Source organism: Apodemus sylvaticus, chromosome 2 (assembly GCF_947179515.1).
Source record: "Apodemus sylvaticus chromosome 2, mApoSyl1.1, whole genome shotgun sequence".
Lineage (NCBI taxonomy): Eukaryota > Metazoa > Chordata > Mammalia > Rodentia > Muridae > Apodemus > Apodemus sylvaticus.
Window position 1 is genome coordinate 28,500,768 of NC_067473.1, and position 20,516 is coordinate 28,521,283.

The window sequence follows — 20,516 nt, forward strand, 5'->3', positions numbered from 1 at the left end:
CAGAACAGCTCTATGAAGTCACCGCTGTGTCGCTGAGAACCTTGATTATGTCTCAGCGAGCTCTTTTAGTGCACTTTCAAATTGCTCCACTCTGGCCACGGTCCAGTGCTTGCTCTGGTTTCTTTGCTGAAGTCTCCTGGACACCCTAACTTGGCTTTCAAGTTTTATTTTCTTCCTTTCTTTTTTTAATTTTTTATTAGATATATTCTTTATTTACATTTCAAATGTTGTTCCCCCGAAAATCCCATAAGCTATCTCCCCTCCCCCTGTTCCCCAATCAACCCTCCCCTGGCTTCCCTGTCTTGGTATTCCTCTACAGTGCTGCATTGAGTCTTTCCAGGACCAAGGGCCTCTCCCTTTGGCGTCTAACAAGGCCATCCTCTGCTGCCGATGTATCTGGAGCAATGGGTAACCCCATATGTACTCTTTGGTTGATGGTTTTGTCCCAGGGAGTTCTGGGGATACTGGGTGGCTCATATTCAAGTTTTATTTTCTAAGAACTAGAAGGAGGCCTAGAGAGATGGCTCAGCGGTTAAGAGCGGTGACTGTTCTTCTAGAGGTCCTAAGTTCAATTCCCAGCAGCCACAAGGTGGCTCACGACCATCTGTAATGAGATCCAATTCTGGTGTCTGAAGAGATAGATTTTTAAATAAATAAAAAATAAATAATCTTTGAAAGAACTTGAAGGAGCACTCTCCCTAGGACAGGGGGATTGGGGTTTATTATTCATCCTAACCCTCATTCTTGGCCACTGTTCTTTCTTGCTGATTTCAGATGAGGTCATTTTCGCCTCTGGAAACAAGGTAGTCTGTGATCTGTAAACAACAGGCTCTCCTTGCCTTAGCAGCCATGCGTGGACGGCAAGCCCTCAGAGCAAGCCTCTGTAGCAAGTCTCTCAGTCTCCTAAAATAATTAAAAAATTAAAAAATAAATAAAAATAAAAGTGCTACACATTCTCCTCTTCCTCCTCGTTGCACGTGTGACCTTTTTCTTAATCAATTTTAATTTTTATTTTTTGGTGTTTCGAAACAGGGTTTCTCTGTGCAACCCTGGCTGTCCCGGAACTCACTCTGTAGACCAGACTGGCCTGGAACTCAGAAATCTGCTGCTGCTGCCTCCCAAGTGCTGGGATTAAAGGCACGGGCCACTACTTCCTGGCTCTCAATCAATTTTAATTTCCCTTCTTTCTTTTTCTCTTTAGGTTACCGTCAATTTTAATAGTATTTCTTCTGGTTCTCCCCACCCCAACCCCAACCGCCAGTACTGTTTCCCTTACGGAAATTGTAGTCCTGAAGACCAGATGTTAGGTCACAGGTCAAGCCACAGACGGTGGCACACATTTGACCTTAGGGCAGATCGGGGCCCTCCTGTGTGCTCACTTCCTGTTTCTCTGCCATATCCTCACCTCCCTGTCAGCGCTTCCCTCACTTCTGTACACCAGTGTATCCTGAAAGAATCAGGGCATTTCTCTTGCTTGTGGCTTAGTTTTCTTGCCTCTGGAAGGAACACCTTCTTCTTTTGGTAACCCTTAGCCGGGCTTGAATCTGCAGATGTGGAATGTGTCGCCTATTGTCTGTGATAAGCAGAAAATAAGAACAGAGAAGACGGTGGTGAAGACAGAGTCCGAATGTCCACTTGGGACATGAAGTTACACTAGTGGTCTCCTAGTCGAATGCCCAAATAACCAGAACAGAAGCTGCTTCCTCACAAGGATCAGGAAAGAGCTTTCTAGAAGATGAAGTAAGCCCCAGGAAATCCACATCTCGTTAAAGAATTCTTTAAAGGAAAATGACTTTTTAGTGGCGGGGGTCAGTGGGCAAGTCAAACTACATTTATCAGTTTGTGTTTCTCACAGTAAAATGCTGGCTCACTTCCTTTAGCCTATGTGACCTAAAGGTTTATAGTTCTCCTAGAACTATAAGCATTTTTTGTATAATAGCGATGATAACCCCTTCCTACCTTTGAAAATTCCATCCCCAGTTTCTACTTTCCTTCCATTTTGACCTTTGATTTCTTATATGAATTTTAATTTAAAAAATAAAAAGTCACTCGAGTACATCTCTTGAGCGTTCTCTTAGGCTCTCCTCATTGCGTAGGGGTGTCTTGTCCAACCTCTATGCGATAATTGTGTTTTGTCTCCTTATATTTTATGTTGCTAGGTTTCATTATTATCTCTTAGAAACCTGTTCTTTTCTAAAGAGAGACAGAACAGGAGTGCATCTGGATGGGAGGGGTGGGGAGGAGGAACTGGATTGCAGGAGGGAAAGCATATCAGAGTATATTATAAGAGAGATTAATCTATTTTTCAATAAAAGGGAAAAAAGAAAACATGAAAAGACACGAAAAAAAGTAAAATCCATATTTTAAGTATTCTATTCTGCAAAGCCTTTTGCTGTGCAGGGATCCTCTCAAAGCCGGCTGCCTCTTTTCTCATTTGGCATACAGCCAGTGCAGTGCTCTTTGGAGAAGAATATGTGTCTCTAGAACTTAAAAAGGAAAGAAAAAAAAGCCCAAGCAAGCTTGTCTTCCTTCTTTGCAGTAGAAGATATAAGTGCGGTGCTATATTCTTTATTTCAATGAACACATCTGGGCACAGTGTTCATGGCTGAACTTGTAAGTTTCACTGAATAGCCTGGTCTGTTTTTAAAGGGCATTCATTACCCATAGCCCAGAGCTTGTGTACCTTACCAAAGTCTGAGCAGGGCTCTGTCCTCAATATAGTATACTGCTGTTGGAGTGTGTGCCTACAATGTCTACACCACCCAGAATGCTTCAGGCTGCCATCTGACACGGGGTGACTTACTACACTTCTGTCAAATGAATACCAGTGTGTGTGTGTGTGTGTGTGTGTGTGTGTGTGGTGTGGTGTGTACAAACTATTTCCAGCCCAATAGAAAAACATTTACCAGTGGACATGTACACAGATCTCAGCAATCTGTTCTAGTAATGAAATCCTGTCTAGTACAACACACAGATGATCTTGGTTGTCACGTGGTTGAGTTTGCTGAATGTATTGATACTCCTCAGGGTCTCTGTGAGATCTACAGTGCCATAATGTTCATTAGAGTTATAATAATGAATGCACTCTTATGGTTTATCTTTAAACTATCTACAAAAGTCTCATGTGTGGAGGTGTGACCTGTTGATAGAGCCAATCATTGAGAGCTTATTGGAGTACAAGGTCTCTGACCTAATTAAAGATAAATTCATAATTTAACAGCATTATTAAGGAGGTCATGGAAACATTCAGTGGTAAAGCCAGGGTGAAGGAGTAGGCCACCTGAGGATGGATCCAGCTGTTCTTGGAAGCAAACTCTAAAGCTGTGAGCCAAAGCAAATCATTCTTCCATTTAATCAATTGATTAGGTATTATTTTTAATAATATGGAAGCATGACAATTGAAGATACCACAAAACTACATTTTGAGGCACTGTAAGATGGCTAAACTCATATCTGCCATTACCCCAAATATAAGAATTGTTTGTAACTTGCCATCATAGCCAATAGAAAAGACTAATCCGTCTCCATCCACACTTATTTCTCTGATAGTTCTTGTTAGGTGGGCCAAGGATCCAGCTGAGGGTAATCGAGAATCCAGGTAAATTCTCCTGCTGCTACTCACAGGGTAAGCACTGAGTGGATTCCTGAAGCTGTTAAACTCATTCTAGCCAGAACCTCATCTACTTAATCCCTGGGTGGCCCACCTCCACCTCCACAGCTATAGTAATACTTTGGGTATCTAGGTATCAATGTCAAATATTCTTCAAATACCTGGTTGTTTCTTTCTTTCTCTGAAGCAGTTGCAGGCGTGTTTAATATCCATAGAACTATATGGGGAAAAAAAGACTGAAGACAGTTTTACATTCAGTGAGTTCCTGATCTGAACAACTCCAGGTCTGGAAATTAAACAAGACATTCCTCTAAAGTAGTGTTCTTAATCTCTCTGTTCCTTCGATCCTGGTTTCTTATCCTAAATGCTAACTGGCATGGTAGTTTCCAGCCTATTTGTTCTTTCATTTCGAAATCTTGTATCTTAATAACTGTCTCTCCTGTTCCTTCTCACCAACACCCATAATGGTCCCTAAGAGTGGTGATTAAAGTACCTTCTGGGACTTCTGGGACATCATCTGGCATCTATTTTGGAGGCAAATAAGCTTCCTTGTTTATCCCTAGAGTGCCCCTTTCTATGACCCTATCCTACATTTCAAGGCCCCAGATATTCTCTATGGCTCCTGTGTTAGTGTCACAGGACTATCCTGGCTGAGTACTTAAAAATCTCTGGAGTTACCATTCAAGTCACTAAAATCCTGAAATTGCTGCTCAGCTGTGTTGCTTTTGCGCATCAGGATATGAGGCCCTCTCTGGAAGTTCCCAAATAGACACTGCAGCTTTAAATCCTGGTCAATGGCTGTTAACTGCCCCGAATTTCCCCATGTCATCTACAGAACTCTCTTCACTGTCCCCATTCTTCTCGAAACTTTCAAACGTCCCAATTACCACACTTCTAAGGGCTCTTTCCTCCTCTAGGACATTTGATCAAATCACCCTCAGTGAAAGCTTTGGCAATTATATCATCATCTTATGCTAAGTAGCCATGATCCATGTTCAACTTAACAATGGCTCTTCATTGCCAATTGAGCAGAATGCTCTGGCCTCCTAAAGGACTTCATTTTTACCATCTATATTCTCAGACTGCTCTGACTGCCAGCTATGCACCCAGAAAGCAAAGAGAATTAGATGTCCAAGAGATTGGCTATGGGAAATACTTGGGAAAGAGAAGGGAGGAATGACATAGCAGGGGTCAACAGAGGAAGCCCCCAGCAGATCTGACATTTACACACAGAACAGTGTGTGTGCCAGGATCCTTAGGAAGGCTTATCACAGCAGGGTCAAGAAATCATGGTGAGGGTGGTCTGGACCCTAGAACTAAGACTGCCCATCAGAAATGCCAAGTATTGAGCAGCTATAGGGTGGGTTAATACCCTTGTCATGCTTGGTTGTGGCTGGAAATCTGTAGCTACAGCCAGTCAGAACTTCTAATAACGCCAAGGCTGATCCCAAGGTTCACAGTGGGAGTTATCTGTCCACTGCTGTCCTCATAGTACACTTATAGTTGGCATCTCTGAGCAACACACTTCCAGGACAGTCACAATAACTTACCTTGGCTGAGTCCTTAAAGATCTCTGGAGTTAACATACAAGTTACTATATGCTAAAAACAAAAATTTTTAAAAAATCATTTATAGTTAATAACAATGATAAACCAGAATTTACAGTTGAACTCTCATGCCCCATCCAGAAACCAGAAGAAAAGCCGGATAGTCATATGTATGTGAGAATTAATAATACAGAGAACACAGTATTTTAATAAGCAAAGAATGGAGGGAAACAAAATATAATTTAATTTTAATCTCTGGTGTAGAAAGAATGGCTTAGCCGTACAAACAAAAGAAAATAAAATTCACACAATCATAATTTCTCTTAATCAAAAAAATGCTCCAAACGAAATTAAAAAGCAAACTAGAAAAAAATAAAAAAATTTAATGTGCTTACTTTTAATATCCTTACATAAGGATTTTTAATTTTTTTTAAACAAGGCATTCTCTAACTTGTGGCTGCTGCTTTCTAGTTTGTACTGCACTGTACAACAGTTCATTTCAGCACATTGGTCTTCATTCCAGAACTAGCTAGCTCAGAGGCTGCAGTGAACAATTTGGATCAAAGCTAGTCAATCTATGATACTTTGCGTTTAAGTCATTGTCTTTTTTTTCTTTCAGAATGTGCTACTGTGGGCTTTCTATTACACTGTCTGTGTTATGTGGGACCCTGCAACATAGGTATGACTATTCATAGCCCAGTCTATCCATGACTAATTTTAAGACTTTTCTATAAAAACTACATTAGTCCTTCCCGCAGCTCGTCACGGTGTGCTTGTAAGATGGCTGTTCTGGTGACGTTTTTTAGCATGCAGACAAAAGTTTTCTATCACCTTGTGTCTCCTAGCAGTTCATGCCTACATTTACAAAGCCAGGGAACCAAACAAAATAGCCATGTGGCTGACACTGGCCAGGAGTTTTACACTTTCATGTGTATGATGATAGCTTACTTTCCAGTCTTATTACTTGTGTCTTAATTTATTTATTCCTATCACTCAGTAATTTATTTTTCTCTTCTATGTTGTGATCGTCTAGTTTTTACTTCCTTCTACTGCTTTCAGTCTTCCATGCATTGCTAGTACCAGGCCCCGGGTTGTCTTTCTCCCTTTCTCTACAGTTCTAATGTTATCCGAGCAGGCCTGTGAATAAGAACGGACATCTTAGGAGACAGAAACTTAAATCTCAGTGACCCTGCCATGAAGTGAGTGCATGCTTCATTTACGGGAAGAATCTAGCCTTAAAAAATCAGTGGAGAGATCAGTCTATCACTCGGTGAGATCAGAAAGAAGGTTCCAGAGGATCGGCATTCCTCCCGGAGTCTCCAGGGTTCTGGTTATCTTTAAATGCCAGAGGAGACAGAAAGTCTGCAGGGATGGGAATGTATGCGGGAGCCAGCACCTGCCACTAACCTCTTCCAAGAACAAGATACTTTGTTGTGTAATACCAGCACCTGCCACTAACTTCTCCAAGGGCAAAATACTTTGTTACATATTTATTTTTATCTGGGGATAGAGTTTGAAAATGTAAAGAGTACTAAGGAGAAGGAGCACAAAGTTTCAAGTTTTCTTGGTTTGTTTTCTATTAAAGTTGCTACCTTTATAAGAGAGAGAGAAAGTAAGAAAGAGAATGTGTGTGTGTGTGTGTGTGTGTGTGAATAAGTATGAGAGTGTATGCATGTTAGAGAATGTATTAATGTGTATGTGAGTGTGTGTGTGTGAGTGTGTGTGTGTGTAAATAAGTATGAGAGTGTATGCATGTTAGAGAATGTATTAATGTGTATGTGAGTGTGTGTGTGAGTGTGTGTGTGTGTGTGAATAAGTATGAGAGTGTATGCATGTTAGAGAATGTATTAATGTGTATGTGAGTGTGTGTGTGAGTGTGTGTGTGTGTGTGTAAATAAGTATGAGAGTGTATGCATGTTAGAGAATGTATTAATGTGTATGTGAGTGTGTGTGTGTGTATGTGAATAAGTATGAGAGTGTATGCATGTTAGAGAATGTATTAATGTGCATGTGAGTGTATGTGTGTGTGAGTGTGTGTGTGTGTGAATAAGTATGAGAGTGTATGCATGTTAGAGAATGTATTAATGTGTATGTGAGTGTGTGTGTATGAGTGTGTGTGTGTGTGAGTGTGAATAAGTATGAGAGTGTATGCATATTAGAGAATGTATTAATGTGTATGTGAGTGTGTGTGTGTGAGTGTGTGTGTGTGTGTGTGAATAAGTATGAGAGTGTATGCATGTTAGAGAATGTATTAATGTGTATGTGAGTGTGTGTGTGTGTGAGTGTGTGTGTGAGTGTGTGTGTGTGTACAACTTTCAGGTGCACTCCACCTTGTTTTTTTGAGATGTGATCTCTCTGTGCCTGGAACTTTGCCTCTTAGGTTAGACCAGCTGGCCGGTCATCTAGAGATCACCCTGTGCCTCTACCCAGCTCCATCCAAATAATATTAAAAATTCTACAGAACAAATAGCTTTTCTTATATGTCATTTACACTAGTAAGAGTGCCTGTGTGAAGCTGGGCGGTGGTGGCGCACGCCTGTAATCCCAGCACTCTGGGAGGCAGAGGCAGGTGGATTTCTGAGTTCGAGGCCAGCCTGGTCTACAGAGTGAGTTCCAGGACAGCCAGGGCTACACAGAGAAATCCTGTCTTGAAAAAACCAAATCCAAAAAACCAAAAAAAAAAAAAAAAGGAAAGAAAGAAAAACAAAAAAGAGTGCCTGTGTGAGAGACATTATCAGATAAGGAATTACTGAGTCGCAAGGAATTTATTCCGTGAGACTGCCCTCCTTGGCGACCTTGGGAATGTTCACCTCCAATAGCAACGCCTCACTGGTGTCTCCCCACACCACAGCTCCCCCCCCCCCCAACACTGCAGTCTCACTGCACACTCTGCCACAAGTTAAAAAGACATCCATGTATCTCTCCATGTGAACAATTTGGTGCGATTGCTCACTCTCTCTTAGTCTATGAGGCTGTTTTAACAAGAAGGCTAAGAGCAGAGTGGCCAAGAGGCAAGAATGTATTCCTCTCACTTCTGAAGTCTGGGAAGTCCTAGATAGAGACATCGACAGGCCCTGTCTTCCAGTTCCTCATACCAGCTTCAGAGACAGCAGTCTTCTCTCCACATCGCCATGTGGTGGAGGAGGTGAGGCGTGTGCTTCTCCAAAGAGTCCCTTGTAACTCTGCCGATGCCATGCACGAGGGATTGATTCAACCACATGCCCTCAGCACTCCACAAGTCCCCACCTTCTTAGACCAGTGCTTGGCCGTGTAAAGCTCAGTATATATAAATGTTAAGTGTGGGCTGTACAGGCATCTATACCTAAGCACAGGCTTATCCATGGCTTTTTTCCCCTTCTTACAAACTGTTAATAATTCTTTATATAATTGGGAGATTAGCTCATTGTCAATGATATAAAATATAAATACCTTTTCTGTCTGCCTTTTGTTTATTGTTTTGTTCTTCAAGAAAAGGTTTCTTTCAAAGAATGGATTGTGTCAATCTGCCATCTTATGACTTTTGCATTTGAATACTTTCTGAATAAATAGGATTCCCTATTCTTCTTTAACAAAAGAAGTAATAAAGGAGAGCTGACGTCGTTTAGACCTGAGTGCTGGATGCTAGAAGCCAATTTACTTTTGTTTCAGATGACCACTCTGTTGCCAGAACCAATTTCCAAGTAGTCCGTCTTTTCCATAAGAGATTTCTTGTTGATTATAACATGTACCTAGACCACTAGGCATATACGAAATAATATTCTCATATTGTATCACTGACATTTATGAAGCAATTTCCCACAGTGTTAATTGTAGAGGACTCCAGTTTCTTTATCTCACAATATACTATAAAATGTGCCTATTACTGGCAAAAGAATCCTTCTCTATATTTTTAATGAGAAGCCTATTAACAATTTTTAAAAGATTTGTTTATTTTATTTATATGAGTACACTAAAGCTATCTTCAGACACACCAGAACAGGGTATTGGATCCCCATTACAGATTCTTATAAGCCACCATGTGGTTCTTGGGAATTGAAATCAGGACTTATGGAAGAGCAGTCAGTGCTCTTAACCCATGAGACATCTCTCCAGCCCTGACTACTAACAATTTTTATGCTTATATTTTCCAATTAGATTCAAAGTTAGCTTGTCTACTTTCAAAAATATTCCAGTCGTGTGTATAAACACACACACACACACACACACACACACACACATACACACACATCCAAATCAAACCAGCTTTACTAACTGTAGGATAAATGATATCCTTTGGTTCTTAAGTACAGAGATGATAGAATTTTCTACTTACGCAAGTCTTTTTCTGATAATCAGAGTAGCATTTTGAAATTTCCAGTTCCCCAGGTCAGTTCATTATTAGGTGTTTTAGTTGCTGTTGTTTGGTTATTGTTTAGATTTGGTTTTGGCTGCCATTTTAATTTCCTAGTACCTTGTAACTAGTAATTTTACATACGTAGCATTCTCTTTATATTAAATCTCTATCCCATTATACTAAACAGCTTTTTAAGTGATTTTTTTAACTCATTTGCCATTGTTTATTTGACTATCTTGGACCTCCTCATCCTTATGATAGCTCTGCCTACTCAAGCCTTTAGTTCTGTTTCTGATGACTCTGCATTATCAGACTGTCATGCTCCTTTTGTCTTGTCTTGGTGGGTCATGCGTAAGCTGCTTGGGTCAGAGCACCTCAGCTCTTCCTTCTTAGAGCATGGATCCTGCTAAGCCAACACTGTCTGGGTTCTGTTTCAGTTTACTGGGTTCCATTTGTTGAAAGGAGAGTTAAGATTGTTGCTACTTTTCAGAGACAAAAGAGATGACCATTTCATTTTAAAGTATTGGTTAATTACTATATCGAACAAAAGGGATACAGAAACTGTAGAGACCATATCCGGTGGTTAGGCACGGCCCCTAGTTGAGGGATGGGCCTACCCACCCACCCCCCTCAAAAATATTAATCCAGAATTCCTCCTGACAAAAGGAAATTCAGGGACAGAGAGTAGAGCAGAGACTGAAGGAAAGGCCTTCCAGAGACTGCCCCACCTGGGGCTCCATCCCATCTGCTGACCCCAAACCCAGACACTATTGCTCATGCCAAGAAGTACTTACTGACAGGAGCCTAGTATAGCTGTCCCCTGAGTGGCTCTGCCAGAGCTCCGACCAATACAGATGTGGACAGCCAGCCATCAGACTGAGCTCGGGGATCCCAATGGGGAAGTTAGGGCTGTAGGAGCTGAAGGGGTTTGCAACCTCATAGGAAGAACAAAAATATCATCCAACCAGACCCACCCAAAGCTCCCAGGGACTAAATACCAACCAAAGAGTACACAGGGGGGTGCCCATGGCTCCAGCTGGATGTGTAGCAGAGGATAGCCTTATCTGGCATCACTGGATGGCCCCTTGGCCCTGTGGAGGCATGATGACTCAGGATAGCGAAACGCCAGGCCTAGGCCTCTGAGCTAGGAGTAGGTGGAAGGGTAGGAGAGCGCTCTCATAGATGCAGGGGTGAGGGAGAGGATAGGGGGTTTGTGGAGGGGAAACTGGGAAGGGAGATAACACTTGAAATGTAAATAAATAAAATAACCAATAAAAAATGAAAAATTATAAATTAAAAAAATATATAGGATTTACAGCATTGAGTTAGGTCTGCACCTTTTGTCCAGATTTCTGGCCGGGTTTTGTGTCTGTTCAGCTGACTCATGTGGCCGGTGACGTGCGCAGGCCCTGCTGCCGCTGACTTGCAGCAGTGTTTTGTGCAGAGTGCACGTCCCTTATCAGATGAAGGAGCAGCAGACATTTTCCCCGTTCTTCAGAATTTCTGTTCACTTCCTTGATGGTGGTTTTTGATATGTGAACCTTAACAGGCTCAGTTTCTTCCATATTCCTGAGCTTATGGTTTTTAAGTTCATGCTTTGAGACTTTTGGAATTATTATTTTTATCGAATTTTATTGACATACATGGGAGCCGTGTCACAAAGTGATTTTCATTCAGTTGGCCGGATTCACCCCGACTTTTTCCCTGCTTGCCCCTCCCCTCCCATTATTTCCTCCCAGACTCATATCCAGAGTCATGTCCTAAATGCATATATGACTAGATGCATATATGTTTAAAATATGTATAAGTTGAGAATCTACCAATGAGAAATGCAGTATTTCTCATCTTACTCTGCTTGATATGATGGTCTTCATTTACCTCCATGTTCTTGCCATTGTCATAATTGTATTCTTTATGACTGAAAAGAAAACTCCTTTCTGTGCATATACCACAGTTTCTTTATTCATTTATCTGTGATTGTTTTTGAATGCGGTACAAAGCATAATCCCATTCTTTCTTCTCATCCCTCTTTTTCAATTCAGATTAATACCGTGCCTCACAGATAATAGGCAAACACTCTACCACTGGACTAGTGAAAAGAAGAAATACCTACTTCTTTTACTTTTTTTTTTATTTAAGTCTTGCTTAATTAGCCAGATGCCCTCTCCCTGCCTCAGACTTCCAGGTGCCTGGAACTGCATCTGTGATTGCCCCACCGTAGCCTCTAACCACATTGTTTGCATGTGGCTGTCTTATCTTCTCAGCATCGTTGGATAGGGGCTTTCTTTCACCACCAAAAGGCTTCTGGGCTCTTTCAAAAAAAAAAAAAAACCAGTTGATAAGAGGGTGAGGGCCTGTGCAGAGGGTAAGGAGAGGTAATGTGTTTGTGTATGGAGGGGTCTGGTCAACGGACACTAGGGAAACTTAGCAAGTATCAAAATGAAGCCCATTATTTTATAGAACAAACATACAGTAAAATCAATTGATCACCTACAGTGTATTTATTTAAATATGAATTTAGATCTTTAGATAGATATACTGGGATCATTTTGAAACATCAACCTTCCAGAACCAGGGCTGCGTGACTGCTTAGATGGTATATTGCTTGTCTTGCACACACAAAGCCCCCGGTTCAGTTCCAAGCAGCACATAAACCAGGCATGGTGGTACACATGTGTGATCCCCACACTAGGGAAATGGAGGCAGGGATCAGAAGGCCATACTTGGCTACCTAGCAAGCTTAAGACCAGCCTGTGCTTCGTAAGATTGCCTTAAAAAGGCAAATCAATCTGCAGAGTTCTGGTTTTTGACTGTCATTCTTTAACGCATTTACCTTGAGCGTCATTTCTGGTAAGACAGATGTCACTTCGGTCATTTGCTAACTGTCAAACATTTTCATGTCAAAGTTTTTCAGTCCCCTGTTTCCTCATTCTTGCTTTTTGCGTTTTTTTTTTTTTCAGTGAACAGGGTAAGTTACTTCCTTTTCTGTATATTCTTCACATACACAACACACACACATTCACAAACAACCACACACAGCTGTACTCATACCCCTCACACGCAGGGACAACACACACATGCTCACACACACACACACACTCACACACCACACAGACTGCACAAAAATACAAACACACACATAGCACATGCAGCATAGACATGTAAACACACATACACAGTACAAATATACACAGACTGCACACAGACACAAACACACACATGTTACATAGACGCACACACACATATACAACACACACACAATCTTACAAAAACCACACTCATGCACACACCCCTCTCTCCTTTCTGTGTGCTTTCCTCTGTGCTGGGGGTTGAACTCAGGCCTTCCCAGGTGCTTCAGAGCAATCTCCCAGTAGCACCCAGGCCCCTAAAGTCACACTGATACCAACTGACAACTGTCTTCTTTTGTCTTACTGACATCACTGCTTACGTTTTTTATACACTATGAACGCATGGTGAAATTTTTCATTGTCAGTTTGGTGGCATGTGGAATAAACCAAAGGATATACTCTGAGGTGTGTTTGTGAGGGCACAGACTAGAGAGGTTTAACAGAGGAGGGAGCACCCATCTTGACTGTGGTTCACTTCATGCCATTGGAGGTCATGGACTGGACAATAAAGATCTACTGACTGGGGAAGCAGCAGTCACCTCTTTTCCTGGCTGTGGCTGCCACATGACCAGCCACCTTGCACCCCTGCCACCAACGCCTCCCCACCACGATGAACCTGATGAACCTTATCCTCAAACCACAAGCCAGAATTAACCTGCCTTCTCTAAAGAGCTTCCGTCAGGTATTTCCTCAGGGCGATGAGTAAAGTCACGGGTACAGTCCTTGATAGTATGGATTAGCAATTTACCTTTTAACTCATTTACCTTTAAATCTTTGACTACAAATCAAAGCCACAAAGCACTGGCTTTCGTATTCACCCATCACAAAAGAAGTAGCTTCTATTAACCCACGTGCTCACCCTCATTGAAGACAACGTGTCATGGGGATTGAGGTTCCTGTTGTTTCTCTTCACCAGAAGGACCACTCCTCAGCATCCCTTGGCAGTCAGGCCTACTTATACTTAAACTCTCTCAGCTTTTATTTTTCTAGGAATGTCTTAATTTCTCTGCATGGTCTAATGGATAGTTTTGTTAGACTTGGTCCTTTGAATTGGCAGCTTTTTGTTTTCAAGTTGGGACAGTGATGAAGGAAATGACAGAGAGGGCTTCCTTCCTTGGATCTGATTTTTAGTGACAACCTCACTTATTGAGGCTGTCCCTCATGAGAACTCAAAAATGAACAGACTGTCTGGCGATTTTCATGTTGGTCTGTCTGTCTGTCTCTATCCTTGTTTTCTAACAGAAGTGTCTTCACTACAAACCTTTTCTTTCTGTGTGCATTTGATGCTGGCGTGTGAGAGAGGGCAGAATATTCAAATATTTAGATATCTCTTTAAAAGAAGATAGCCAAGGGAGCCCATCTGAACTTAGCAGAGAGTGTGAGATCACTTCGGTAAATGGAGATTGTTGACCATGGTTGTGAAAGAATTTAGGAGCCTTAACAGAGGCTCTGCGCATATGCAAAAATTAATATATAGGATTAATGCACTGACCACTAAAATGACTGTATCAATAGTGTCATTAAATATCATCACTATATTTATAGTCTGTCCTATAGTTTTATATACCTCGTCCATTCTAATTTAGGGCTCAGCTAATTGACTTGCTTGGTCAGATACCAGCAAATGAGTCTCAAGGAGTGACTTGGAGATGTACACGTTGAGCATTTTAGTTACTCCCATCTTTGCCATACCATGGGAACATAGCCTAATCTAGACAAGGGAGAAATTAGGCACTGTCAGCATCTAAGATGAGACTGTTCTTACATGAGTCCATGCGTTTAGTGGTCCTCCAACACAAAGCAGAAGGGGACATCCAGCTGATATCAGAAGCATCGTCTAATAAAATAGACGACTCACAAAGACCTTCAAAAATGTGTTTAAATTAACTAAGATTCAGAATGGCTGTTTTTACATCTGCAAGATAGAAGCAGATAACCGTGTACCCTGGAAGAAAGAAGCTACACTCTTTATCCTGTGCTTTGTTTTAAATATTAAGTATTCAGAATTTCTCACAGAGTAGACTTGACAAGCGTGTGAGTCATTCTGATGTAATGAGTGGACATGACTGATTTTATTTCTCACCAGGAAAGCTCTTAAGAGTCTAACCCACGGCTCTTATCTATCAAGACGAAGCACCACTGTGCCTTGTTGTGTCTCAGTAGGAGTTGCGTGCACAATAAGCAGACTTCTCTCTCTCCTAATGCCCATAACGGTCTGTAAGTTCTTGGTCTCAACATTCAGCTATCTGAACACAGAAAGAAGGCATAATTGTCAACGAACAAAGATAACAACGAGAGATTACCAGAGGTCAGCTGGGTTATAACTCGTGTTTGCTTTTCCAATGTGTTTACTGCTACCGAGGTCTGCTTAAGACTGGCTGCGTTATACATTCACCTAAAGAAGACCCCTGGACTTCCCTATCTACATCCACAGTAGAACCTTTGAACACTGTTTGATCTAGGCAACATGATGGCTAGCTAATATTTGACCATTTGCTGTAGTTCATGAGGTTAGTTTCAGAAGACTGACAAAAAATTTTTTTGAAAGATGGCATTGAAAACTCCCAAGATGGCACATTTATTCTTTTCGTGCTCCTAGAAAGATTTCATATTTCTGACAAGAAATAAAAAATGCTCAATATAAAAAAAATCTTGCATTTATACTTTTATGTCTTCACCAACACAATAAAAGAACCAAAAGTACACTTACAAACTAAGGCCATGATTTTGGAAGTTCTCTTGAGCCCTCTGTCCCCTAAGTCACATGATATAATTCATCAGAAAATTCTAATAGGTCTATGTTCAAACTGTTTTTCAATGACAAACATGTCTATTCCTTCAGGATCCTCAACACAAAAAACAGTTGATCCCCTGCCTCGACATTAACGACTTGTCCTTTCACCCAGCCTTTAATTTTTGGTCCTAATGTTATTTTTTACTATTTTTTAAAATACCTTGGTGTATGCACATGTGGTGGGTCCAGTGTGCATGAGGAAAAGCCAGAGGACAACTCTCAGTAAATGGTTCTCTTCTCCTGCTCTGCATGCTGCCAGAGACCAAACTCAACTCCTCGGGCTCAAGAGCAGACACCTTCCCTTGCTGAGTCATGTTGCTGGCCCACAAAAGTGTTATTTTTAGGACGCTAACACACTATCTGTTTAGTCATCAGAACCATGGATTTATGATTGACTGAATTCTATTATCTGATAGGTAGGCCTTATTTTTATTTTATAAATTGTCCTAAGAAGGTACTTCTTCTGATTCAGAATGCAGTTGGAGATCACAATTACTACAACTATGTCTCCACTGTCGTCATGAATCTGGAATTCCTGTCTTGACAGCTAAGAACTCAGAGGTTGGGAAGAGCAAGATTGGTTATCGTATTACATGTCTTTAAGTTTAATATTATCATATTTCCTCTAGTTTAGTCTCAGGTAGGCATTTTGCCATACAAACCACAGTACCTTCACTGTACAGAAGTCTGTGAAACACCTATTTTTAACCAACTGATTAAGGTTAGCATGAGTAATAGTGGATATGATACATTTGCCTCTTGATGAGGCATATTGAAAATGGTGGTTCACATTCATAATAGTCAAAAGAAGAAAGCAAACCACATATTTACAATTAAAAAGGAGAAGAAGAAAGGAAGGAAAAGGAAGAATGACTCGTAGAACAAGTACCAACAATGGATATAAGTTTCATGAATTCATCTTTATGTGATTTAGCCTGTAAAATGATAATATTCATATTATCTGGGGGATCAGAAATGGGTTAATGTTCTCCATTGATTAAGGAATTAAAAGGCAGAAAAAAGATTTTGAAAATCAAGCAAAGCTTAGGTTTATTCTGAGAGGAAACAGAAATCAAGTTTAAAAGACAGGCCCCAGGGCAGGGAAATCTCGGAGACTGCCCGGACGAGGAAAATGGAGAAGAGTAGGAAAAGGTCTTGCTGTTTGAGCTAAGGCAGCATGGATGTCAGCCACTTGTGGGACAAAAAGCCACATTGTGGCTTTAGAGGAAAGTTGCACACCGGTCCCTGCCTCCCCACCACACACACACTAAATACTTAGATTCTGGCCATCATCAGAAAAAAATAGATCACAAAGGACAAGAAAGAGGCCAAGCCAAGGCTCTGAGACATGGACAGAGCCAGCCAAACCACATGCAAGTAGCTCAGGACTGTACTAGGGGTGGAAATTCAGGGGAGAAAAAGTATACTATCTCTTCAAACTTTAAATATTTAAATTGAAAATATTTTAATTTTAAAAAAATATTCAAATTTAAAATAATTTAAAATGATCCCTTAAATTAAAGGACCATTATCCCACCTTATGTTTTCAATGCGACTTAAGGACAGTCAGCTTTTCTATGGGGCAATGCTCAGGTGACTGTGATAGATGGGCCTTACCTACTGTGTCAGCCTTTTAATGTTTGGATAGCTTGGAATGTTGTCTCTCTCCCACCCCAGACAGAGATTTCATCCTCTTGAGAAACAGTTAGTTTTCCTTTAACTGGCCTTCCCTGGCAGCTGTGTCATTACCTTTTGGAAAACAGTCTCGAGGCACGTGAGTCCTATTCTCTTGGAGAAACAGAATACCACTCTTGGGCCGAACAACACCCAGGAATGATCACACGGAGAACAGGGCGTCCCTAGGCTCCCACTGCGTCAATGACCTCCTTGGTCATCAGGCCCCATCCACAGCACAGCACCTCTGAACCTTACATTCAAATACCCACTTGCCTGCTATTCTTGGTTTTCTGAAATGAACCTCAGGTCCACAGTGCACGAGATAGAACTCACGTTCTATTATTTCCTCAGCCCTGCGTACTGCCCTGTGTCATCGTTCAGAACTGCCCCCTTCCTGTTCTGTACCACATTTTCCAAACCACGGGTGTGCCAGCACTGCTACCCTTTACTACCTAAGTGGCTCTTGAGTCCCACCACCACCCTTGGACGTAGCTGATGCTATTATATGCTATTATTTCTCCATGTCTGTCTAATAGATCCAGCTTCTCTATTCACACCCACTCTGCCCACTGCTCCCCATACTATTGTTAGATGACTTGGATAGGGATGCCAAGTATGACATCAACACCTTTAAAATCCTTCAGGCTCTATTTTCTGCCCTTAAGTTCACATAAAACTCAGTCAGGCCCAGAGATCTCATGAGTCTGCCCCACACCTCCCCAGCATCCCTTGCTTGGTCTTCACACTAGCAACACTGGAGTCTCTGACAGAACCCAACGCCTCTCTCCACCATGAGCTTCTGAAAGTCTTCATGTCACCAGGAACTTTTTCACAGGAGCCGCTCTTTCCTTGCAGAGCAGATGAGGAACTCCCAAGACAAGCATGTTCCATAGAACCAATTACTTTCCCACCTACAGGTCATCATGGCTGCATTTTGGCCTTTATGTGCATCTGCCTTTCCTACTAGAATATACAGCAACATGAGGAGTGTTGGTGTCTAGTCAGGGTCACCACTGTATCTCCAGAACATTGTCTGACCCAATTAATTTATTGGCTATTAAAAAATAATAATAATACTTGAATGGTAAGCATGTCCTAGAGAAGTATTCACATGCATATCCATCTTGGGATTTTTTTTTTAAATGACATCCATCCTCTCCATTGGGATGGTCAAACATGCAAAGTGTTAGTTTAAATCATGGGGTAGGCGTCCCCAGGGCCACAAGGCTTCTCGCTTTAGCTGGACTTGAAGGTATTGGCTTAAATAGTTTCTGATTTTTTAAGTATTCTCCTAGCTTGAAACCCAGCCTTAACTCATTTGTCCAGATCCCTTCATTATCACCAGGGCAAACTTGCAGATGTGAAATTTGCCTCTCTCTCTCTCTCTCTCTCTCTCTCTCTCATCCCCCCCCCCCCCCGTGTGTGTGTGTGTGTGTGTGTGTGTGTGTGTGTTAAATTCTTTTGTAAAACATTTTTTATTTATTCACCTTACATCTGGATCACTGCCCCTTCCCAGTCGCTCCCTCTCTCAGTCCTTCCCTCATGCCCCAATCTCTTCTCCTCTGAGTGGGTGGGAGAGCCCCCTGGGTATTGCCTACCCTGGCAAGATATGACATTTTTAATGAACATTCTAACACAGCTGTTTTGAAGTTGTCTTAGTACATGTGGCCCCTCTAACCATTGTTAATAATTCCTTGTTGTTCACTGTCACATGACCAGTGTCTGTAAGAGGTGATAGGTTCAAAAACAATATCAGAGGTTTGGTAGGAACCAGTGTGAGGAGGGTCAGTGTATTTAAGGACCATGCTCCTTTGGTCAGTTTTAGAGAACTGTGGACATGGGATCTGTGGAATGATGGGAAATCTCACAATCACAGGAACATCACTGACCCAAAAGCATTGCTTAAAACGAATTAATCTCTTATATGATGACTATACTTGGGAGGATAAAGGATATATTCTGTCTTGGAATATCTGGACTATAAATCCAAGTTTACTTAAATCTCAAATATAGAACACCAGTTTCAGGACAAGGCTTTATCATAGCCAACTGAAAAGATATTTTAAGTTCATTTCCTCACTACAAGGATGCAGAGAGATCTTTGGTTTATGGAAGAAGACCCATTCCAAAAAAAAAAAAAAAAAAAAAAAAAAAAAAAAAACCTCAAACAAGGGTCATTAGGGTATTAGTAGGGTATTAGCAACCAAAGGGAAACTTCTGGACTTTACCTCTGAGAGTTTTATATCAGAGGGAAGACTGCTTTTGCAAATGGATTTTTAGAGATTAAGGCTCTGGACAATGGTCACTACAAAGATCAATGTTATCTCCAGCTGCATTTTCCAAATCCCTCATAATTCATTGCAAATGAGTCATTTTACTGACTCCCTATGCACAATTCTTTGTCAATTACACCTTACCATACTCCTGATCACTTAGTGAGCAGAAAGCTTGGATTTCACCAACAGTACTAGCATTTTAAGCCTGTCTCTGTGCCACAGCCCCAAACTCTAGAGTCTAAAGAGTCATTCTTTCATTAGGACTTGAGCCTAACATAATATGCTTACAATTCCCCGCTGGACACTGCTGAGGAAGAGAGGCAATACCCTGGTTGTCTTAGAAGAAAAAGAGATCTATCTTTAAGAAATAGAGTACCTTGGCATATTATTGTATGCCTGTAATGCTGGTCCTTGACAGGCTGAGGCAGGAGGATTGTGAGATCCAGGCCAGCTACACAGGAAGATGTTGTATCCAATTTAAAAAAAAAGAAATGAAAGAAACAGAAACCAGCATACACCTATATAGTAAGTCCTAGGAAATCCTGATGAGTACAGGGAGGTGTTCCAATGATGTCACAGGACATTCTCTCTATATGGAAGATAATGTGTTGTATACAATAAAGTGAAGAGTATTTTGGATTTTGACATGCCATATATATATAGTATGACATCTGACTCCCAGGCAAACCAGAAACTTGCCCAGATTAGTGAAACAAAATGTTTTACAACTGGTCAATCCCTAGGTAAAGCTATAAGCTTCTGTGACTACAACCAGACTGGCCCTTGGCCCATAGCTCTTGGCTTAAGTACCTTAAAAAGATAGACCTTAAACTCTCTGAGGGCTCTGATTGACTTATGTCATGTGACACATGGCTTCAGGGGAACAAAATACTATGACTTGGTCAGATCCAACTTTCATCCCCGGTTAATCCCTGAAAACAAGGAAGAGTCAGTGTGGGATATCTGTATTTTAGGAGAGGTATTTCCCCAAATGAGCAGGCATATTTCTTTGAAGGCAGCTAAATTTGCTTGGCAGACGAAACAGTACATGCCAACTAAACAGCTAACATGAAAAACTATAGTAACTGTCTTGATACCTAAAGATACAGGATCTGGAAATTAATGGTTCAAAGTAATACAGAATTATTTGG